Source organism: Equus caballus, chromosome 2 (genome assembly GCF_041296265.1).
Source record: "Equus caballus isolate H_3958 breed thoroughbred chromosome 2, TB-T2T, whole genome shotgun sequence".
Lineage (NCBI taxonomy): Eukaryota > Metazoa > Chordata > Mammalia > Perissodactyla > Equidae > Equus > Equus caballus.
Genome location: NC_091685.1, coordinates 76,361,104 through 76,386,092, shown reverse-complemented (window position 1 = coordinate 76,386,092; position 24,989 = coordinate 76,361,104). Strand labels below are relative to the sequence as shown.

General features: G+C 36.9%; 1 long non-coding RNA gene across 1 annotated transcript; it reads left to right on the top strand.

Moving 5' to 3' along the window:
- Window positions 1-5,499: 5,499 nt before the first annotated feature.
- On the top strand, window positions 5,500-24,662 carry LOC138920071 (uncharacterized). Its single transcript, XR_011430715.1, has 4 exons — window positions 5,500-5,637; window positions 13,351-13,520; window positions 14,498-14,623; window positions 24,409-24,662. It is a non-coding gene; the product is annotated as an uncharacterized lncRNA (long non-coding RNA).
- The last annotated feature ends 327 nt before the right edge of the window (window positions 24,663-24,989 follow it).

Genomic DNA, 24,989 nt, shown 5'->3' with positions numbered 1-24,989 from the left:
TCTAAATCTCTGCTTAATCTGCTTGATGTTTCTGTGTAGTGTAGCATCTGTAGGAATGTAAAAGATGGTCAGACTACGGAAATTACTTATCAATCACATCTAAGTAGAGAAAGAGGCACAATCTGGGCTGTAGTGTAGCTCATCACTTCCCTAATAAGACTTTTTTTTTTTTTTGGTGAGGAAGATTTGCCCTGAGCTAACATCTGTGACAATCTTTCCTCTATTTAGTATGGGAGTCACTGCCACAGCATAATTGACGAGTGGCGTAGGTCCACAGCTGGGATCCGAGCCCACAAATCCAGGTCACCAAAGCAGAGTGCATCAGACTTAACCACTATCTCACGGGGCCAGTCCCCTCATAAGACCTTTTAAACCACTTTCTGTTGTATGCTTTTTAAAAATGAAGATACTGACAGCTTGGGTTCTGTTGTTGGCACTTACAGTAAAAGCAAGGAGAAATTTATAAAGGAAAAAAATGTCTTCTTTATTCAAAAGCAGCATGTGTTAACTTAAGCTTCCATAATCATTTAGAAAACATGTCCTATGGAAGTCCACAAGGAGTTCTGAAAATCGCAATGTAACACTTTTATATTTACTTTACACAATTAAAACAAATTCTGAGGCCTCAATGGGGTGCTGTGAATGTAGTGGGCTAAGAACCAGGAAACCTTCTCTTTTGTCTCAGCTCTGACATTATCAGTCTTCATGACTCCAGGCAAATCACTGTACCTTTCTGGCTCTCTGATCCATCATTTATTGATTGCTAAGATGCTTTTTAAATATAAAATGTTATATCTGCACTTGTATTTATATGAGGTAAGTGTGGGATTTGAAAAATACAAATCTAGGGTCATCTCTGCTCATCTTCCACAGAGCAAAACAAGGTAGAGACAGCGAATCTGTAGTTATATCTCTCCACTGTTAGTGACAAGTTGCATGAAATTGTCTGACCAATGAAAAAAGATTAGGAGATTCTCTAATCACATATTGGAAACTTCTCCACCTTTTAATCGTCAATTTCTATTGAAAATATTTTACTTCACAGGCTGCAGAGTATGTGGAGAAAGTTGGAAAAGGACGTAATTACTAACTTTTAAAATAGGCTGGCTAAGAACCTTCATTGACAAATCTTATTTCTAAGTCCTATAACTACTAAATATGTAGATCACGTCCATGGCTTCATACCTGATCCAAGGTAATGAAATGATTTCCAAATAATCTGTTGATTTTTCAATTTCCAAAAGTTTTTAAAAGGAAGAAAAATATTTGTGTGCGGGCTAGAATTAAGCTTAATTTGATGTTGAAAGATAGGTTTTTCTCAAAGTCAGCAAATTTTTTCTCAAATAGTTTTCTAGAATTATATCTAATCTTTAATTCTTTTTTCCAATTTACAAAATTGCTTCTCTGTGAGTGTTACATAGGCTGTGAATTGATCTAAAATAGCAAGCAGACTATGAGTAAATAAACTCGGTGAGTCAGTTTACCACTGTAAGTCATTATGTTCTGCTATTTTCAGGCAGAACAGGCTGACCAAAGGTAAGTGTTTCCACTTAGTCTTCCTGCCCATTTCATTTACCTTCTTGATGCTTTTAATCTCCCAGCAACAAAGAAATATATGAGGCAGACAATGTGGGTAGATATTTTTTTTTTTTTAAAGATTTTATTTTTTTCCTTTTTCTCCCCAAAGCCCCCCCGGTACATAGTTGTGTATTCTTCGTTGTGGGTCCTTCTAGTTGTGGTATGTGGGACGCTGCCTCAGCGTGGTTTGATGAGCAGTGCCATGTCCACGCCCAGGATTCGAACCAACGAAACACTGGGCCGCCTGCAGCGGAGCGCGCGACCTTAACCACTCAGCCACGGGGCCAGCCCCAATGTGGGTAGATATTTTTGAATAGCCTGTCAGGTTCAAAATGGCTGTGCCTTGGAGCCAGCCTGGTGGCTTAGTGGTTAAGTTTACGCACTGCTCCACTTTAACGGCCCGTGTTTCACAGGTTTGGATCCTGGGCACAAACCTAGGATGGCTCATCAAGTCACACTGTGGCAGCACCCCACATAAAATAGAGGAAGATTGGCACAGATGCCAGAGCAGCAACAATCTTCCTCAAGCAAAGAGAGGAAGATTGGCAACAGATGTTAGCTCAGGGCCAATCTTCCTCACAAAGAAAAAAATCAGCTGTGCCTTATTGCTATGCAACCATACAAACTGAGTGGTTTTATTTTTTTTTTCTTTTACTACCAAATACGAACATTGTGTTTGGTGCTATTAGAAACATATGGTGCTACTCATAACTTAAAATTAGAAGAGTGTTAGCATTTTACTCCTAGCTTCTAACCAGATATTTGATTCCTCAATTATTAGTATAATAATATTGAAAATTGTGGAATACAATGACACATTCTCTCTTTGAAACCCAGATCCATCTTATATTCCCTAGATAAAATTTTCCGTATAATTTCCGGTAATTCACACATCTGGCCTCACGTAAAGTTTCTTTTGTGGGCAGATGCGGAGTTTAAAATGGCTATATTTTCCTGTAGAAAGTTATAAATTTATACCCTGTTGAGACTGAATGATAATTAGAAATCTATTTCACATTGTTCTTTCTTAGTATGATACAAATGACAATGGCAAAATAGTGATTCAAAGCATTGTTTTAAATATTACGTTTTAACCCTTTTGTGTTGAACTAAAGAATGAACTTTATTCCATATTTATTTGTATTGTATTTATGATCGTCAGTATAAGATCTGTTTAAACGATGGCTGCAACCATTTGAGAATTTTTCCTAGAGAGAACTTAACAGCTTGAATTAACAAACTTCAATGTAGTCATTACAATAATGAATAAGATATTGTTCCATCAGCACAGGCCTGGACTCATAGAGCAATGAGAGTTATGAAAGGGACATCTGAGACAAATAGAAGATATAAAATAATTATTCCCTTTATTAGTCAACCATCTACAGTCCAAAGTGCAGCTAAACCCCTGCAATGCTCTTCTTGCCTAGCATATGGGTTTCGGATAACTAGGGTTCTTAAGTCCACACCCCTCTCCTCATCCCGTTAATGATCAAGGGCAGGAGTAGGTGAGAACAATCTTCAAGAGCACACAGCTCCCTACCAAGGAAGACAAGACATAAAATCCACTTGGAAATATTTTTCCTCCAGTAACAAACAGCAGAAGAATTAGTGGCATACAGACTGCACACAAGGCCAATCCAAAATAATATTCTCCTCAATTTCCAGATGTCTTTTCTCTTCTTTTAGATTTAAAGTGAGGCTAACCAGGATCATGTTACCAGACACACACCATTGTTATGTGACGACATTTCTGTAGATCAGAACACTAGTTATCTCCTCCTTGCCCCATCCTGTCTCTCCTCCACACTTTCACAAGTAAAATATCCCTGGAAAATCCCTGAAGAGATTCTAACTAGCAGTCCCATCGGACCTCAGATTGGAGGCCTGTGCTCAGCAAGCCTGTTCACCACGACCCTGGAAGAGGAGGCCACCTACAAAGACACAAAGGAGAAGACTTGGATTTGAAGTGTCTGTGAAGGCGGTGCATAGAGTCAAACTGCATTAAATCATTTTAGCTAACATTCCAGACACCTGAAAATAGAACTGCCTTTTTAAAAAGCATGACTTGAACCACAGTATCTTTTTGAGAATGTGATCCTTTCAGCAATCACACAAGGAGTCTGATGATATGCCAAGAGTAAGTATTAAAAAATGCTGACTCTTTGTTGACAGCGCGCAGGCGCAATCTGGACGGGAGTGGGAGAGCCCATAACCTTTTAGCCAGGCCATTCTTGAATTGGTTTTTGATAGCTTGCCCAATCTCCATCCAGCTTCTTATGTTTTGCCCAGCCTCAAAGATTTTGCCAATTTCAAAGAAGTTTCATATGTGAACAAGGCAAAAATAGCAGGGGGGAAAAGGGATGAATTTTGAATTGAACTTCCGAGAATAAAATATTTTCAGCGACGCAAAATAATGGATTTTTTTTCTATTTGAGAGGAATGATATTTTTTGTTTATTCTCACCAACATACAGCACAATCTCTATTCCTACAGTGAAGACTCTTGAATATGTCTCTTTTGTAAATAAGCACAGTGAAAGGTTGTGGTTTCCTTAGCAACAGATGACTTCTTTCTATTTTTCTTTTTTGGGGAAAAAAATGTATTTTGGCTTTATAAAGAGTCTTTCATCATGGATATCAAAGCATTCTATGGCCAAATTGTCACCCTGCCCCAGCAAAGTAGACAAATAATATTCCCTCCACTTAAATTGGGGAGGAAAATGGCAGCTGGAACCAGCAGAAGCAGCAGGAACTTCATCCCTCATGCTCTGAGCTATTCTTTTCTAACCTTCATCGGCAGCCCTGTGAGAATTTGGTAAGGAATTGTGGTAGAAACACTCTGATGTGACCCCCAATAATCTACTCCCTGTAGGATCCCTCCCCTTGAGTGTGGGCAGGAGTTGCGACTTGCTTCTAATCAATAGAATATGGTTAAGGTTTGGCGATATCACTCCTTTGATTAGGTTAAGCATATATTACTACATCATAGCACGCTGGAGAGGGAGACTTTCTTGCTGCCTTTCAAGAAGCAACCAACCATATTGTGAACTGCCAATGGAAAGTGGGGGTCCTTTAGGCAATGAAAGTGACCCCCAGCCAACAGCCAGTAAGAAGCCAGGGCTCTTGGCCATACAGCTGTAAGGAAATGAATTTTGCTAACAGTTTGGAAGAGTATGTCAAGCTCCAGAAAGGAAGGAAGCCTAGCTGACACCTTGATTGTGTTTTCCAGACCTTGAGCAAAGAAGCCAACTAAGTCATGGCCAGACTCCTGACCCATAAACTGTGAGATAACAAATGTGTGTTGTTTTAAGCCACTAAGCTTGTATTGCAGCAATACGTAACTAATACAGGGGACTCTGCAAATGGATAGTTGCTAGGTTGAGATGAGTGGTTGGAGAACAATAAAAAGGGAGGTAATAAGATATAGGCTTGGAAGTCAGACCTTCCTGTCACTTAATGTCTGAGCTTAGCCCTCTCTTAACCACAATTTCATTTGCAGAATGGAGATAATACCTACCCCCGCACGCAGCAATAAGATGTTAAAAATAACGACTCTAAAAGTATCTGGCACAGTGCCTGTCACATAGTAGGTATGCAATAAAAGATAGGCAGCAGTAGATATAGTCATAGTAGAAAAAATATTTTGACCCTGTTCCTGGAGCTCTAGTAATTGCAACATGGACAGGAGGCATTTTGTAAGCTAGTGTTCCCCCTAGTGAGAAACCTTGGTTGACAGGATGAGGTCAACATAGAGATTCAAGAAATCAGCCTACCTTTCATCCCATGGGGATCTCACAGTCCTTGGAGCAAAGGTGGTAGAACTTAAAGACTTAATCTATTAGGAAGCTTGGCAGTTGGAAGCCTCCCACTTGTTTGGTGGCTTCCCTTGTGTTCTATTTGTCTTGTTCTATTGTGAGGGCTACATTGAGGATGGTGTCTAAGAAGATGAGGCAGTGATATGGCTGAAGAATGAGCCAGTGCTGGTGCACTTATCCTGGAAGATGCTCAAATGGTTTGTCCATCTGCAGGAGCTCCTGTGAGGAAACAGGGAAGAAGGGTAAGTAAAGGAGGAGGAGGGAACCAAACCAAGTGAATCCAAATACCAAGGTCAAATGAGAAGGTCCAGAGGCAGATCAGAGATGGGATGTAAAACCCTTCAATCAGTGAAGAACCGTAGATGCAGTATGAGAACAAGACGTTAATTTTGTGAATAGAGAGTGTGCCTTACATGGGTAAATCTAGCTTCCTTAAATGTGATATGTGAACATAAACAGACATGGCTCTGGGTTGTGGAAAATTGAAGAGATATGGCCCATCCAATAAGAGGATCGCCTAAATTTGAACAGTTCCATGATCAGGCAGAAGCCTGCTGCCATTGAAGGATAAACTCTTCGGGACTTTCTCCGTCTTTGAGGTCGTTTTCTAGACAGGATGCCCAGCAAAACAAGCTCACAGTTCTTAACTGGATCCTGGAAGTGATGTGACCGCCTTTAATATACAGAAAATACCAGAGCGTCCCACACCTCCCTGGACCAGAATTTGTTCCTAGAGTGGCCAAGTGCAAATTCCTCTAGCAGGCATTACCACCTAGCAACTCACCACTGCACTTCTTTTGGAAGATTCATTTGTAGTTATGAGATTTGCACATGGTTAAATTTGTGAATTCTACAATTTATGTGCATTTCTCCTTTCATGAATCCACAGAGGCAGCAGTTTTCAATGAATGGAAAACGAACAGGAGCGTGCAACAGATTCCCTTTCCTACTACCAATGCTTGATTAGGACATGTAGAGTAACTAAGCACTCAAGAGATTAGGTGACCTGTCTGATGTAACTCAAAATGAAAACAATATGAAACTCTAAAAAAGAAGTCAAAATTCTGATTTACTCCATGCTGAGTGCTTCGATGTTATTTTTTAAAATTTGAAATACCAAATTCTTTCTGCAAAAAATGTTCCTTCTCTCTTTTAGGTTCCATGCTTTGCTGGTTCCCTAACCTTATGCTCAGGGCCTTCGGTCATGTCCTCTAGAAGCAGAGCCTCAGGGTGCATTTTTGTGCAAGTGATTTTAAGATAGTGTTCTCAGGAGAAGCCTAAAAGTAAGTGAAGGGAGCAGAGTAGGGATAAGGTAGAAGCTAGGCAAAGATGTGGGTTCAACTGAAACCAGCTTCTGGCTGAGCCAATGAGTTCAGGAGCCTGAATGGTAACCCACAGTAGTTTCAGCTTTAGGTGAGGTGGCTGGGATTTTGTCCTGCATATCAGTCAGCCATTGGCCATGTCTGTGGGCTGCCCTCAGGGCAAGAATAATGGCCCAGAAGTTTTCCAGTTAGATGGCTTCAACCGGTGGATGGGAAGTCTACTAAGAAAGTTTACAGCTGTGAGCTGTCAACAACTGGGAGATGATGACACCAGCACTGTTTCGGGATCAGAGTGGGAAACCAGGAGCTTCGAATACATTGTGTGCTTATCAGGAAACCAGCAGGATCGACTTCACAGTGAGAACTTCTTTAATGACCCCGGACAAATAGAGTATGTAATCACCTATATAATGTGGTTGAAGGGACACACTATCCATCCCAGGAGCCTAGATATTCAACTCATTTCCTTTGGGTTGAATATTGCTGTTTTCATGTTGCCATCATGTATAATGGAAATTAAGAGGTAACATGAGATCCTTAACTCCTGAATTAACTTCTCGGGGATAAAAGGTTCTGAAGACAGAGGAAGAGCATTGGCTGAGAAAATGGAAAGGGAGGGGCACAGCTGCAAGAGTCGGAGGGGTGGGCACCCAAGAGGAGGGACAAAGGGCACCCCAAACACCCTCACCTCATTTTCCCAATTTGCCCAATTGAGCAGCTACCCCGGCTGCCCCACCCTCAACCCTGGCAGGCTGACTACGCCAATGCCCATCCAGGATGCCTGCAATTGCAGCGAACAGAGGCCTTTATACAATTAACTATTAATAAGGCTGAGAAACAAAGAACATGGGACAAAAGAGAAGCAGCTGAATAACACTTTTTCCTACCAGAAGCAGCAAAATTGTCTGCCCAGGGAACGAACTCCCATATGACACAAGAGGAGAAGGAAAGCAATTCAAAGCCTGTGGAAAAAAAAGGAAAAGGAGCCAAGGGCGTTTGTAATAAAAGATGGTAATTTCAAACCATCTCAAAATAAATGGGAAGTCAGAACATTGTCTGAGAAAAGAGACGATTTATTAAGGAATCTGAGTATAGAGTTCCTAACAAATTATGATTGTTTTTAAAAAAATATGCTTTGACAGAATTCACAATTAATGAACAAAGGGAGAAGATCATTGCTGTCAGAGCAAGACATTGCTCATCTCTGAACTTTGAGCTTCAGTTGTTAGATCAGCATGCGGGCAGCAGACGCCGGGCAGAAGAGAATCCTACAATGAAATAGGTGCAAAGAGGGAAGCCCAGGCTACAACCTTGTGCATTCATCAATGATTTATTGGGTGGAAGGCCAATCCTCTTGGGAACTGCACATCTTTCGTAACTTTTCTGGTTGTAACGAACTTCTCCGTTTGAACTAAGTGTGAGTAATGTAACTATGCTGCTGCCTAAGATTTTATGAGCCTTTATTTTATACTGATGCCCCAGCAGTAGCAAAAGGGAAAGTGGAAGATAAAGAACAAACTTTAAATTTAAAAGGAAGCAAGCCACTTTTCCTGATCAGATTTGAGGAACTGAGCTTTTTCTAGCCCCTGGAAAGGAAAGAGTTGTATCTCTAAAACTGCCAGGGCAAGCAATATAAAAGAAATTTTTCTGGTGTATTTACCTTGGGATAGATACATAAATGTATGCCTCTTCGCAAAAGTTCAGTTTGAATGAGAACATCCAGCAACTTACTGGGAAGCTCTTATCTACATCATGTTGGATGTTTTTCATGATCACTTAAAATGTCTCATCATTCAAACAGAAGTATTTCTTATACAAGCTATAAAACAGTAGTCATTTTTTTTCAATATGTCTTAACAAAGTAACTGCTTGATTATCAATAACAATAACAATAAGAGTTAACATTCAATTAATGTTGTGTGCCAGAAAATGTCCTAAGTGTTTTAAATTTGTTAAATCATTTAATACTCAGAATGTTCTTTTGAGATGATATGATGACAAAGTTAACCACATAAGGTTAATGTAGTTAATTAATTTTAAGCATCATGCTCAGATATTTGGTCAAACATTATTCTGGATGCTTCTGTGAAGGGGGTTTTCTGGATGAGATTAATGTTTAAGTCAGTAGACTTTGAGTAAAGCAGATTGGTCTCCATAAAATGGGTGGGCCTCTTCCAATCAGTTGAAGGCCTTAATAAAACCAAGACTGACCTCCTCTTGCAAGACGGCTTCTGTCAGCAGGCTGCCTTTGGACTCAAACTGCAACTCTGCCTTCAACACATCCTGTTAGGTCTGTTTCTCTGGAGAACACTGACTAATACCAATGGGTGCTATTATTATTTATTCTTAAATGAGAAACAGAATTTTTATTCAAATTTGCCTTGAATCAACTTGAAACTCCTGACTCAGTTTTCACAATTTCTTAAGCTCATTTTTAATTCTACTGTTCAAAGCGATTGAATCACAAGGCACTTAAAAAATCGGACACATCAGAGAGTTGAGAGTGTCACTGACTAATTACCCTGAGAAACTCAAGGGAGGTTTTGGAAGTATTTAACTGTTTCTCCAAATTGGGTTTTTTTGTTGTCATGTTAAGAGATGCAATCACCAACCCCCTGAACCAGACTGAGCCCCACCACAGGAGCAGCACCTGTGCAGATGAACTGAGAGATGCCAACTGAGCCTGCCCAAGTAAATGCCACCTCTCCCTTTTGAATATTCATTCCCGATCTGAAATAAAAGGCCCCTGCTCTCCTTGTGCTCTGGGACAGCCACGACTTTGTAAATGATTCCACCTGTCCTCCTAGTTGCTGCAGGTAAGCTCTACTTGGTGCGATAACTACTTCTAGTGGAGAGGCTGATTTTAGCTCTCCAGGAGGCAAGCCAACTTTTGCTCGGTAACAAGAGCCCTCATAAAACGTGAGTTTTATTCCATGGACAAGAAATTTACTAAGACCTGGTTTACTCCATGAGAAGTTTGTTTATTCCAGAGTTGTATGTTTAGTCTAAAATTTACTAAAAGCAATTGTACACTAAAGGAGATGTCAGTTTGATTGTGTGTCCTCATGAAAACCTAGATTCTGCAATTCCTTTCACTTCTTTTGCCAAAGTTGTATTCCCTAAAATGGTCCCCTCTCAAGTCTTCCAAGATTAAAACCTCCCACTAAGTATTTGAATTATACAATTCCAAATTAAATAATTTTGAAAATAAATAGCTGGGTTTTTCTTTTTACTTTATTGTTCCCTAACAAAGCTTCCTTTAGTTAAGTGAAAGACTTCTATGAGAAATCTAAGTGTGATCTTCTTATTTATAGATTAGTCTCCAGGTAAAAGGCAGAAAAACTCAATAATCTTCATCTTACTTTTTATTGGGGAATAGTTATATTAAACAGTATATTAAGTTTGATACACATGAAAAATTTTTAAATGAGTCCAAGTACTAACAAAGTCTTTGCTTTTATTAAAATTTCTACTAACTTTTTTCTACCTGCATAATTTTTACAGATTATTCCCCACCATTCTATAAGTAAAACAGAGGTTGGGGGGAGAGGGAAGGAAAGAAAGAGAGAAAGAAAGAAAGAAAGAAAGAAGGAGGGAAGGAAAGAAGGAAGCCTAGACAAATTAAATACTTGGGATCCATGAGCCTGTTAAAAAAAAAAAAAGACAGGTTGTATTAACAATTTTTTTTTAAGTACAGTTTCTTTTCCACCTGTAGAGACTCAGATTGGCTCAGAGGTATTATTTGATCATTAATAATAGCATTTCCAAAAGGAAGGTAAACTGTACTCTTACAGCAGTTTTGTCTAAAGAAAAAATGAAACTGTTAAAGTAAAATGTCTGATCCAGGACATATGGTGCCACAGTAGAAAGAGCATTGTGTTTGAGCATGCCTTTTGGGCTCATTAAGTGGCTTTGGATGATTAAGACAGTGGCCTCCTTAGGTAGATGTGACTTACGGAGGGGAATGCAGCTTGGAAGATGGCCCTGGCATTAGAGTTAACAGAGACCAGTGTTTCAATCTGGATTCTTCTCCTTCCTGGCTCATGGGAGCTTGAGCTGATTACTTAGCTTGTCTGAGCTTCGATTTGTTCACCTGCAGCATGGGGATATCAATACCTGCCTCATCGTCTTTGTTATCCATTCTCCTATCTCTTCTGCCACTGCTTCAGATCAAACCCCATCATTTCTCTCAATAGTCTCCTAACTTGCCTTCCCTCTCCACTTTTTACCACTATAATTCTTCCTCCATTTTGCTCCAGGGAGATAATTTTTCTAATTGAAAACAGCAACAAAAAAACTAACTTAAGGGAGACTAGTCTGCCTACATTAAACCCGTTAATAGCTTTCCACTGGTTTTGATTGTAAGAACTCTACACTATAGTATTTGCTTTCTTTGATTCTCACATCTCAACTCAGGTCTGCTCACCTGCCTTGGCCTCTCTCTCCCTCTTCTCTCTCTCTAAACCCTTCCTCTGCTTCTCCCTCCCTCACAGTCTACATCCCAACACAGCCTGCTGTTTTACAAACACAAGTTTTCTTGATTCTTCTGTACTTTTGCACATGTTGTCCTTTTTCATATGGAATGTTCTTTTTCAGCCATATCCATCAGGTCCCTCCACCCCTACATCTACACACACACAATTGGCAAATTCTTTCTCATTCAAATCAATCAGGTGCCTCTTTTTTCAGAAATCTACCCTGACCATAACCTCTCTGTTCCCTTATTTAGTACCATCTCTGAACATTTTTTTATGTATTCCTATTAAAGTACATATCCTGGTTTATTGCTGCTCTTTTCACACACACTTGTTCCTCTATTACATTGTGATTGCTTGCGGGCAACAGTTGTGCTTTATCTTTAAATTCCCATTGCCCATCACATGAAGTGTTCAAAAAATGTTTCTTGTTTGGAAGAATTCATAAAAATACCTAAACAGGACTCGCAAAGACAATAAGCAATGGTTTATTTCCCTATCTTATGAAAAGGAAGGTAGTATGGGATAGTAAAGAGTATACCACTAGGAGGGATCCAGAACCCCTGAGCCCCAAGTCCTGCCCTTATTATTATCGAGCTATTGGTTTGCCCCTGGGTTCTCCCTTTACTTCTCTGTGGCTTTGTTTCTTTAGCTATAACACAAAGAGAGTAGACCACCTCTGCCAGGTTCCTTTCTTAAATGCTTAAATACATTCATGCTTAATTGGTTTATGGCTGCTTGGATGTTTCTACACAATGCCAAATATATGATTGAAAAATAAAAGCTCAATCATCTGGATGCTCTAATACATGGTACCAGACAATGCCAATGGGGAAATGATAATGTGTGAAATGTATGTGTAAAATGTCTTCTTTTGGCATAGTTTAAAAACTTTATAGTTTTTAACATGCTATCAGATGCATTACTGCAGTTTGATTATCACGACATTCTTGAATTGCTATTTTCTTACATATGACGAATCCGAGGCTTAGAGATGTTAAGTGACTTGCTCAAGATTACGTAGGTAGCAAGAAACCACTGGAATGAAAATGCCAGTTTTCTAAGAAGATGATTATCCTATTTTCAGAGATATCAACTGTAATCAAGATATTTAAGCAAAAGGTTAAATTTTTCACTTTTTATGGGTAATATGGAATTAAAACAGGAAGAACTTAGTCTTCGTTGTAGTCATTCCTAGAATTTTATTTTTACCTTTTTGAAATGAAGAAAGAAAGAAAGACAGAGGGAGAAAAACAGGATATTTAAAATTATTAGGTAAAATATAGTTGACTGTGCATTTCAGAAAAATATTTTTTTAGAATATTAAAAATGTTATGTTTTCCAAAATCCACTTCTAGGCAGTCTGTTCTAAACTAAAATGTCAAAAGTTTTTCTTATTCATACATAAATCGCGCGTGCCAAAGTGCTCCTACATTATTATTCAGTCCATTGGCAATTGCTGCTCTTCCAGCTTGTCAAGTTCATTTATTTTTGGTTATTACAATCTGTTCATATTTTTCCAATTCATCCTTTTATTAGATGAGAAAAGCTATCAAATACATCTATTTAGGAAGTGATTAGCTAGTCCAAAAAAAGCATCTGTAATGGTTCATAATACTGTTCAAAAGTATTTTTATGTCCTGCTGTTCATTCAGAGTTCTCTATCAATTACCAATTTGAACATAAGAAAATACATCAGTTTTTAACAATTTTAAAACATGCACTTTCAATACCCAAACCTTCTTCTGATTAGTTCTGGAGAAGAAAATATCACCTTATGGGAAAAAAAGCAGAATGAAGAGAATCCAGGATGACTATCAAATAAATACTTCTCTACTAACTTAAGTATCTTCCCTGTGGTTCACTTTTAACACTTGGCACACATTTCATTTTCTTTTTCTTCTCTGGTTTCTGTTTATGAATTTACTTTTGCAGGTGAGTTCTGAAGGTGTTTTAGAGACCAATATGATATAAATAGAACCTTCTAAGGAAGTCAATAAAATCTTTCTACACTTAAAAACCTAGATTGCAAATGATAATTTCTTGAAGACATATGGTTTTTACAGTAAAAATTAACATTTACATAGATTCTCTGTTTGATCTCATTTGATGCTTGTAACACTGTTGGAAATTAGTATTTATTGTCCCCATTTTACAGATAAGAGAGCAGATCCTGGGAAGGTAAATAAGACAGAGAAAAGAGGTTGAGGATACAGTCAAAGAGGAAAACTGCCAGAGAGATGCCTAATGGTGCAGCTTCAAGTTCATAAAAGGAGAGACTTGTCATCCTCTGAGCCTAAGGAGGAAAAGGAAAGGACGGGAGCAAATGTAGGTTTTAACTCCCATCTGGTGTCCTCTCAGGGGCAGGTCATTGGACAAGAATGAGAAAGAGTGGGGCTGGGGGAAATCCAGGAAAAAGGTGGTGAAGATATGCAATGACCACAATTGGAGATGAGAGAGAGGGTTGCCAAGTAAACTGCCAATAAAAATATTTAGATGGGCCCATTGACTTGTTGTAACTGGACTTAGGTCTATATTTATAAAATACAATGGGAACTTCTGCTACCAGATTTTCTTCATTAGGATGTGGGCCAGAAAATAATCACTCACTGAAAAAAGTGAAGAAAGCAGCTTAAACATTTTTGGAGTGACTCGTGGCATGGTACGTCAGATATTTTAATTTATCCCCAAAGTTTCTTATTTTTATGCATAAATCTTTTATCTTGACTTTGTATTATGAAATATTTCATATGGGAAAACTGTAGAATAATATACTTAACACCAGTTTTGTCAACCTTAATATTTTACCATATTTGCCTTAGAGTTTTTTTTGGAAATTAGACATTTCAGATACAGTTAAAGCCTCACGTACCTCTTCTGGTTTCCATTTTTCTTTTTTTCCCCAGATATAACCTCTATCCTGAATTTAGTATTTATCATTTTCATGTATATTTTTATTTTTTATTTTTTTAAAAGACTTTTTTTTTTGAGGAACATTAGCCCTGAGCAAACATCTGCTGCCAATCCTCCTCTTTTTGCTGAGGAAGACTGGCCCTGAGCTCACATCCGTGCCCATCTTCCTCTACTTTATACGCGGGATGCCTGCCACAGCATGGCTTGACAAGCAGTGCTTAGGTCCGCACCCAGGATCCGAACCAGTTAACCCCAAGCTACCAAAGTGGAATGTACGAACTTAACTGCTGTACCACTGGGCCAGCCCTGTTTTTTATATTTGTATAGCTTTCATCACAAATCTTCATATCTGCTAAAGTGAATCTATACTCTGTATTCCTTAAATTTTTAAGATTATTCTTGACCCTCTACTGATGCGTGAGAAGTTTTGAATCAGCTTTTATATTTCCATACAAAATCGCAAAAACTCTACTGGAACTTTAAGTGGAATTGTAATAAAAATTAAAGTGAATTAGGAGGTAAGTGATATATTTGTTCTCTTGAATTTTCCAAACTGTAAAACTTCCTTTTACTTAGGGATTTAAATATATCTTTTGATAGAGTTTTATAGTTTTCTTTATAAAAGTCTAAAACATCATTTGTTAGATTTTATCTGGGTACTTATATTTTCTGGCTCTTAAAAACTACATTTTTAATTTTTTAAAAATTTTTGCTGATGTATAAAATTGCAATTAGCTTTGGTAACTTACTGTGCAATCAGTAGTTGTGCTGGCTGCTCTTAGTTTTAATAATTTCCCTATAGATTGTCTTGGATTGTCTATGTAGGCCATCCTTTTATCTGTAGAGTGAGAGTTGTATTTATTTTTCTTAATATCATCATATCTTTTATTTCCTATTCCCAATCAACTGAGCTGATTTAAAGTTTCCAGTCCAATCTGATTAGGAGCATAGATAGTGAGCATGCTTTCATTGTTCTTGACATGAACTGGAATGCTCCTAATGATACATATGAAGTTTAATCTTGATATTTTGTAGATAATTATGGTATTTAGTCTTGATATTTGGTAGGAATATAGGTTATCTCTATTTTTCTATTTCTAGTGTGCCATGAGTTTTTCTCTTGAATTGGGGTGGGGAATTTTATCAGATGCCTCTTCTATTTGATACAATTATATATTTTTCTTTGTATCTTTTGGTTGATTACATTAACAGGTTTTTCTAATGTTAAAAATCCTTACACTCCTGGTATAATTCAACTTGCTTACAATGTTTATTTCCAATTATTTTAATATAGATAATTTAAAAGAAATACTCAAATGTAACAAATTTCTTGATACGGTGTCTTAATATCTGTGAGAAAAATGAAATGTATTTTCTTATAAATATTTTTCTGATTTTTTTTGTATCAAAATTATATTCCCTCATAAAATTAGTTGGGAATTATTCTCTCACTTTTTATTCCCAGGAAAAGTCTACTTAAGATTATCTGTTTTTTGACTATCATCTACTAAAACATCTAGATCTGTGTTATAGACTGAATGTTTATGTGCCCCCAAAATTCATATGTTGAAACCTAATCCCCAACATGGTGGTATTTGAAGGTGAGATCTTGGGGAGGTGAGTAAGTAATGGGAGTGAGGCCCTCACAAATGGGATTAGTATCCTTATAAAAGAGATCCTGGAGAGTTCCCTTGCCCCTTCCACCCAGTGAGGACAAGTATATGAACCAGGAAGCAGAACTTCGCAACACCAAATCTACTGGCACCTTGATCTTGAAATTCCCTGCCTGCAGAACTGTGAGAAATAAGTCTCTGTTGTTATAACCAATATTGGGTAACAGCCTATGGTATTCTAGCAGCCTGAACAGACTAGGACAGTTTGACTTCTGGTTAAAGAAGATGTGAAGATGTATATTTGCCTCTGCTCCCTCCCCAAATGGAGGGACTTATAAAGCTGAAAAATAGATGGATAAATGATAACTGTCTTAGAAGATGGAGTAAACGTATTCCTTAACTGGCTGCAAAGAAAGCCAAGAAGAAAGACAATTGCCACCACAGATGGCAAAACTGTCAGGAACTCGTGGTAACAAGTACATCTAGAAGTAAGGATGAAGATAGAAATGAAGGTAGGTGTAAACATGGAACTAAAAATAGATGTAAAATTTAAAAGTTGATTAAGAAAATTGAAATTGTCAAAAGGCCACCTCCATCTCAGCAGAAGACTGGAAGTTTCTTCTTTGGAGGTAGTAAAACAGATGGTGGGGAACTGTACTAAAAACTGAGGCATTTAATTGAAAATTTATACAGGAAACATGGTAGCCCCAGTCTTCTGCTTGCACCTAGGTCTAAGAACGCTGGCAGCAAGGATTCTACACCCCAGGCAGGAGATTATAAGAGGCTTGTCCATAGGGTTGCCAGATTAAATACAGGATGCTCAGTTAGATTTGAATTTCAAATAAAGAATGAATAATTTTGCAAAGTAACCATATCCCCACATCATAATTAGGTCGTATTTATACTAAAAAATTACTCTTTGCTTAAATAAAGTAAAATTTAATTGAGCAGCTGTATTTTTTTTCTAAATCTGGCAATCTACTTATTTGAAGAATCTGACCAACCCATGAGAAAAGAGCTAAACATACTGACATTTGGTGTCCCCCTCAACAGCCTACATTTAAAAAGCTCCATCTACATGCAAAGAGCTTCCAATTAGCCGAGTCCCACTTTTTAAAAAGAATTCAATAAACATGGGATCCTTTTATTCATTAACAGCAATGGTTAATACTTTGAACTGATGTGACCCAGGCTACACTTTCTGGTGAGTATACACCATATAGAGCACATCTCTAAATACCATGCTCTGTGCTCTTGTTTCTTTACCATGGAAATCCAATATTTTCCACCATAAAATTTTTTTTTTTTAGAAATCCAAGAAAATACAGACTGTTAGGGAAGAATGTTGCTTTCTACTGCTACTCTGTTGACTGTACTATTATTTTGCTCTCGGAGATTGCTGCTAACCCTGCTGATAATTGCCTCTTTTTGTGTGTGTGGCGATATTCACATAAACATAAAATTAACCACTTTAAAGTGAACTATTAACTAGCATTTAGTGCATTCACAACCTTGTGCAACCTTTATCTCTATCTAATTCTAACTTTGGGTTATAACTGAATAATACTTTATTATTTTGTTGCTCTAACTGTTCCAACTTTGGCCACTGGGAGCTCTTTCGGTTGGCTTCTGTGTCCCTTTGACATACCCCCATCAATCTGTATGTGTGTTTTTCCACATCTGCTTTTGATTGACATTTGAGTTGTTCTCAATTATGATGATGATGATGATGAATAGTGCTGGTAGGGACATTTTTTAAATTTCTTGCATAGAAGTTTATCCAGAAAATTCACTTAAAACAGGAATGTCTGTGGCATAGAGTATATGATAATGCCAAATATTTTTCCAATTTGGTAGCACTAATTTATCCTCTCAGCAACAGTATATAAGATGTCCCATTGAGTCACATTCTCCGCAACACTTGGTATTAACAGAGTTCAAGTTTTGTAAATCTTGTAGCTGTAAATGATGTTACATTTCATTTCTCTATTAATAAGATTGAATTCATTTTCAAATAGTATTTGTCATTCATATTTTCCTGTGAAAGGCTTGTTCACATATTTTGTCCATTATTCCATTTGATTTTGTATCTATTTTCTTATGGATTTATTGGAATTCTTTGGCAGTTTTATGTATCATAAATATCTTCTATCTTCTTCTATCATAGTGCTAATATGAATATTTTGTACATCTCTTGTGCAGGAATTTATCTATAAAGTATACCCAGGAAGGAATGTGTGACATAGGGTATGTGATAATGCCAGGTATTTTACTGAATAGTCCCTTCTTTCTTCCAATGATCTGCAAATGCTATCCCTATCACATATAACATTTAGGTCCGTTTCTAAGTTCCCTATTTTGTTTTATTTTTATTTATCTTCACACCAGCACCACACTGTCTTATTACTAAGTAGCTCACTCTATTTTTCTTCAACAAGATTGTCTATCATTGTCTCTTTGCTTTTCACATAAATTTTAGAATCTGTTCGTCAAGTTACTCCCAAACCATGTTGAAATACTGTTTTGAATTGAATTGAATCTATAGATCGCTATGAAGAGAACTTACATCTCTATGATACTAAGTTTTCCTGTTCATGGATATGGTTTATCTTCCCATCTACTTAAGTCTTTCTTTATGCTTTATCAATGAAGTTGTTAAAATTAGATTTTTTGTACAACTTTTTTTATATTTTATTGCTGATATCTTATAGTGTTTGTTGCTATTAAAATGATATAAAATAAAAAAAATGATTTTTTTATTGAGGTAACATTGGTTTATAACATTATACAGAGTTCAGGAGTACATCATTATATTTTGATTTCTATGTAGATTACTTCATGTTCACCACACAAGGACTCATTACCATCCATCACCATACACATGTGGCTAATCACCCCTTTCACACTATTCCCTCCCCCGTTTCTCTCTGGTACCACCAATCCAATCTCTGTCTCTATGTGTTTGTTTGTTGTTGTTGTTATTTTCTATTTATGGTGAGATCATACAGTACTTGACTTTCTCTATCTGACTTATTTCACTTAGCATAATACCCTCAAGGTCCATCCATGTTGTTACAAATGGCAAGATTTCATCTTTTTATGGCTGAGTAGTATTCCATTGTGTATATATACCACATCTTCTTTACCCATTTGTCCCTTGATGGGCACCTAGGTTGCTTCCAAGTCTTGGCTATTGTAAATAATATACAATGAACATAGGGGTTCATGTACCTTTAGTCATTCATGTTATCATGTTCTTTGGATAAATACCCAGCAGTGGAACAGCTGGATCATACAGCACTTCTATTCTTAACTTTCTGAGGAATCTCCATGCTGTTTTCCATAGTGGCTGCACCAGTTTGCACTCCCACCAGCAATGTATGAGAGTTCCCTTTTCTCCACATCATCTCCAACACTTGTTATTTCTGTCTTGTTAATTATAGCCATTCTGATGGGTGTGAGGTGATATCTCATTGTAGATTTGATTAGTATTTCCTTAATAATTAGTGATGTTGAACATATTTTCATGTGTCTATAGCCATCTGTATATCTTCTTTGCAGAAATGTCTGTTCAGCTCTTTTGCCCATTTTTTAATTGAGTTGCTAGGGATTTTTGGTGTTGAGGTGTATGAATTCTTTATTAATTTTGGATATGTATTTTGGATGTATTTTGAATGTATTTTGGACATTAACCCTTTGTCAGATACATGGTTCGCAAATATCTTTTCCAAGTTGTTATGTTGTTTTTTCATTTTGTTGATGGTTTCCTTTGCTGTGCACAGGATTTTTAGTTTGATGTAGTCCCATTTGTTTGTTTTTTCTATTGTTTCTCTTGCCCAATCAGACACGGTACTTGAAAATATGTTGCTAAGACTGATGTCGAAGAGTGTACTGCTTATGTTTTCTTCTAGAAGTTTTATGGTTTCAGGTCTTACGTTCAAGTCTTTAATCCATTTTGAGTTAATTTTGGGGTATAGTTTCATTCTTTTGCGTGTGGCTGTCCAGTTTTACCAACACTATTTATTGAAGAGAATTTGCTTTCTCTATTGTATGTTCTGGGCTCCCTTGTTGAAAATTAGCTGTCCATAGATGAGTGGGTTTTTTTCTGGGCTCTTGATTCTGTTCCATTGGTCTGTTTGTCTGTTTTTGTGCCAGTACCATGCTATTTTGATTATTATAGCTTTGTAGTATATTTTGAAATCAAGGAGTGTGATACCTCCAAATTTGTTGCTTTTTCTCAGGAATCCTTTGGTTATTCAGGGTCTTTTGTTGTTCCATATAAATTTTAGGACTTTTTGTCCTATTTCTGTCTAAAATGTCATTGGACCTTTGATAGGGTTTGCATTGACTGTAGATCGCTTTAGGAAGTATGGACATTTTAACGATGTTAATTCTTCCAATCCAAGAACACGGAATATCTTTCCATTCTTTCATGTCTTCAATTTCTTTCTTTCAACAATATTTTATAGTTTTCAGTGTACAGGTCTTTCACCTCTTTGGTTAAGTTTATTCCTAGGTATTTTATTCTTTTTGTTGCAATTGTAAATAGGATTATATTCTTAATTTCTCTTTCTGCTACCTCGTTATTAGTGTATAGCAATACAACTGATTTTCGTATTTTGATTTTGTATCCTTCACCTTTACCAGGGTCATTTATTATTTCTAAAAGATTTTTCTCGGGTTCTTTAGGGTTTTGTATACATAACCTCATGTCATCTGCAAATAGTGATAGTTTCACTTCTTCTTTTCCAATTTGGATCCCTTTTATTTCTTTTTCTTGCCTGATTTTTCTGGCTAGAACTTCCAAAACTATATTAAATAAGAGTGGCAAAAGTGGGCATCCTTGTCTGCTTTATGTTCTTAGAGGGATAGCTTTCAGTTTTTCTCCACTGTGTATGATATTGGCTATGGGTTTGTCATATATGGCCTTTATTATGATGAAGTACTTTCCTTCTATACTTATTTTATTCAGAGTTTTTATCATAAATGGATGCTGTATCTTATCAAATGCTCCCTCTGCATCTATTGAGATGATCATGTGATTTTTATTCTTCATTTTGTTAATGTGGTGTATCACATTGATTGATTTGTGGATGTTGAACCATCCCTGCATCCCTGGAAGAAATCCCTCTTGATCATGATATATGATCTTTTTAATGTATTGTTGTGTTCTATTTGCTAGTATTTTGTTGAGGATTTTTGCATCGATGTTCATCTGTGATATTGGCCTGTAATTTTCTTTGTTTGTGTTATCCTTGCCTGGTTTTGGTATCAGGGTAATGTTGGCTTCTTAGAATGAGTTAGGAAGCTTCCCCTCCTCTTCAATGTTTTGGAAGAGTTTGAGAAGGACAGGTATTAGGTGTTCTTAGAATGTTTGGTAGAACTCACCAGGGAAGACATCTGGTCCTGGACTATTATTTTTGGGAAGATTTTTTATTACTGTTTAGATCTCCTTACTGGTGATTGGTCTATTCAAATTCTCTATTTCTTCTTGATTCAGTTTTGGAAGGTTATGTGATTCTAAGAATTTTTCCATTTCTTCTAGATTATCCAATTTGTATTCTCTCATAATCTGTTGTCTTTCTGAGCTGTCTGTTATAATTTGTCCTCTTTTATTTCTGATTTTATTTATTTGAGCTTTCTCTCTGTTTTTCTTGGTGAGTCTAGCTAAAGGAGTGTCAATTTTATTTTTTCAAAGAACCAGCTCTTGGTTTCATTGATTTTTTTCTATTGTTTTTGAGTCTCTATTTCATTTATTTCTGCTGTTATTTTTATTACTTCCTTCCTTCTACTGAATTTGGTCTTTGTTTCTTCTTCTTTTTCTAGTTCCTTCAAGTGCACTGTTAGATTGTTTATTTGAGACTTTTCTTGTTTGTTGAAATAGACCTGTATTGTTATAAACTTCCCTCTTATAACTGCTATTGCTGTATCCCATAGATTTTGGCATGTCATATTTTCATTTTCATTTGTCTCCCAATATTTTTTATTTCTCCTTTGGTTTCTTCATTGATCAATTGTTATTCAATAACATTTTGTTTAACCCCCACATATTTTTGCCTTTTCCAATTTTCTTCCTGTAGTTGATTTCTAGTTTTATACCACTGTGGTCAGAAAAAATGCTTGGTATTATTTCAATCTTCTTAAATTTATTGAGAGTAGTTTTGTGACCTAATATATGATCTATCCTGGAGAATGTTCCATGTGCATTTGAAAAGAATGTGTATTCTGTAGTTTTTGGATGGAATGTTCTGTATGTATCTGCCAAGTCCATCAGGTCTAATGTGTCCTTTAGGGCCAATGTTTTCTTATTTATCTTCTGTTTGGATGATCTATCCTTTGGTGTAAGTGGAGTGGTAAATTCCCCTACTGTTATTGTGTCTGTGTCTATTTCTCCTTTTATCTCTGTTAATAATTGCTTTATATATTTAGGTGCTCCTATGTTTGGTGCTTAGCTATTTAGAAGTGTTATATTCTCTTGTTTGATTGTTCCCTTTATCATCATGTAGTGCCCTTCTTTGTCTCTTCATAGTTTTTGTTTTAAAGTCTATTTTGTGTGATGTAAGTATTGCTACCCCTGTTTTCTTTTCTTTGCCATTTGCATGGAGTATCTTTATCCATCCCTTCACTTTCAGTTTGTGCATGTCTTTAGGTCTCAAGTGTATCTCTTGTATACAGCATATATTTGGGTCTATTTTTTATCCAATCAGCTACCCTATGCCTTTTGATTGGAGCATTTAATCCATTGACATTTAAAGTAGCTATTGATAAATATGTACTTATTGCCATTTTGTTCCTTTGTTCTGAGTGTTTCATAGTTCTCTGTTTTTTCTTCTTCTCTCGCTCTTTTCCCTTGAGGTTTGATGGTTTTCTTTAGTATTATGTTTGAGTTCCTTTCTCTTAATTTTTTGTGCATTTATTATAGGTTTCTGGTTTGTGATTACCATGAGGTTCAAATATAATAACCTATGTATATAGAAATCTATGTTAAGTTGATGATGGCTTTAGTTTGACCTCTTGCTAAAAGCTCTACTTTTACTCTTCTCTTCCCAAATTTTATGTTTTTAATATCATGTCTAACCTCTTATTTTGTGCGTGTGTATCCATTACCCTCTTATCATGGAAATAGGTACTTTCAATACTATTGTCTTTTGACCTTCATATTATCTTAATAGGTGATTGATCTGCTACCTCTACTATATTTTTGCCTTTACCAGTGATTTTGTCGCTTTTTTTTTTTTGGATAATTTTCTTATTCCTGTTTGTGGTCTTTTCTTTTCTGCTTAAACAAATCCCTTTAGCATTTGTTATAAGGCTGGCTATTGGTGAGAAACTCCTTTAGTTTTTGTTTGTCTAGAAAACTCTTTATCTCTCCATCCATTCTGAATGATAACCTTGCCAAATAGAGTATTCTTGGCTGTAGATTTTTTCCTTTCAGCACTTTAAATATATTGTGCCACTTCCTTCTAGCTTGTAATATTTCTACTAAGACATCAACTGATAGGCTTATGGGGTTTCCTTTGTATGTAACTTGTTGCCTTTCTCTTGGCAGCGTTTGAGATTCTCTCTTTAATTCTTGAGCCTTTAATTGTAATGTGTCTTCATGTAGGCCTCTTTCAGTTTACCTTGTTTGCTGGCCTCTGTACTTCCTGTACCTGGATCTCTGTTTCCTTCCTTACGCCAGGACTGCCTTCCTTAGGACTGCCTGCCCCAGCTCAGCTGGATTAAATTGGTGCTCTAGTGGGTGGGACAGATCCCTCCCCTAACAGTCCAGGGGAAGAACTCCAATGGCGTCTGCCAATGTCTGTGTCAGTATGCCTGTACTAGGTCACAGCTATGGCTGCTGCAAATGTCTCAGTCTTTGGGGAGAAGGTCCCAGCCTGGGGAGGTTTCTCCTCTCACCAAGATACGCCCAGAGCCTATCAAATGAGTCTCTATTCACCAAAGCACTGTGCACATTTCTTTCTGGTGATTTTTGGTTGCTTTCCAAAACAAGTAAATTTGTGCATGTCCCTTTAAGAGCCAGCTGTTCTTTCCCTTATGTTGGATAGCTTTTCTAGGCATAGTCCCCATTGTTGTCAACAGACAGCACAGCCAGATATTATAACACTTATCTTGGTTGTGCTGTGTCCAAAAGCTGCTTATTGTGGCAAAGCTCTCCTTCTCAGATCCCCCACTCCTCTGGGAAAAGCTTCATACCTCAAGATTACTCGTGGCTGTGAAGTGCCATGGATAGAATATGGCTTTTTCCTCTCCAAAAAGGAATTTCTGCTACTTCCACCTCAGTCAGCACTGTCCCTCTTTGTTGAGGTTCTTTTTATCCAGTTTTCAGTTCTCTCTCTCAGACGTAATTGGTCCAAGAGTAGTTGTAAATTTGTTGTGTCCATGGAGGAGGTGAGTTCAGAGTCCTCCTACACCACCATCTTCCCAGCAATCCTAAAAACGATGTTTTTAAAAGGCATTTTCAAATTGCTTTTCAGAAATAAGAATTACATTTAGTTTTTCTGTGGTACTTTATAGCTAGACATTTTTTTCTAACCTCTCTTGCTATTTCCAAAATTTATCTTCAGTTTCTTTTGAGTTTCTATGTGTATAATTATATCATCTATAAATACAGATCATTTTGTTTCTTTCTAATTCTTTTCTTTATTTAATTTTACTTATTTATTTTTCTTTTTTTGCACCCTGACTAGGAACTCCAATACAATGAATAGAAGATGGACTGAGAACATTTTGCCATTGTGGAAAGTAAGAAGAAGTTTAAACATGATGTGGTCACACAAAAGGACACAAGAGCCAGCTTGAAGGAGATCCCACTGACCAAACCTGCAATAATTTGAGCATCAAAATAAATACTGAGGCTAAGAGACTATAAAGTGTTGAATGAAATAAGAATCTCTCAACCTATACTAATGTAAATAAATAAATAAATAAATAAATAAATAAGGAGAAGCAAAGCTTCTCCCTATACTAGAATGTGAACTAATAATGTATAAGCATTGATAGAATCAGAAAATATTCATTTGGCAATTATAGTAATACTCATTTCAGACCATTAGCATCAATGGATGCTAAAACCAATGGGTAAAATTTTAATGTGAAAAAGGACATTTACATAATTTTAAAGCATCTGACAATATCCTCCAGCCAGAGACCACCAGGAACACATTAGTAGCTGAAGAAGTTAGATTTATTGCTTGTTGCAACAAAGGAGGATGCACACTATGAGGAACCGTGGGCCATCTCAGTGAGAAGGTGTTAGAAAGGATATAAC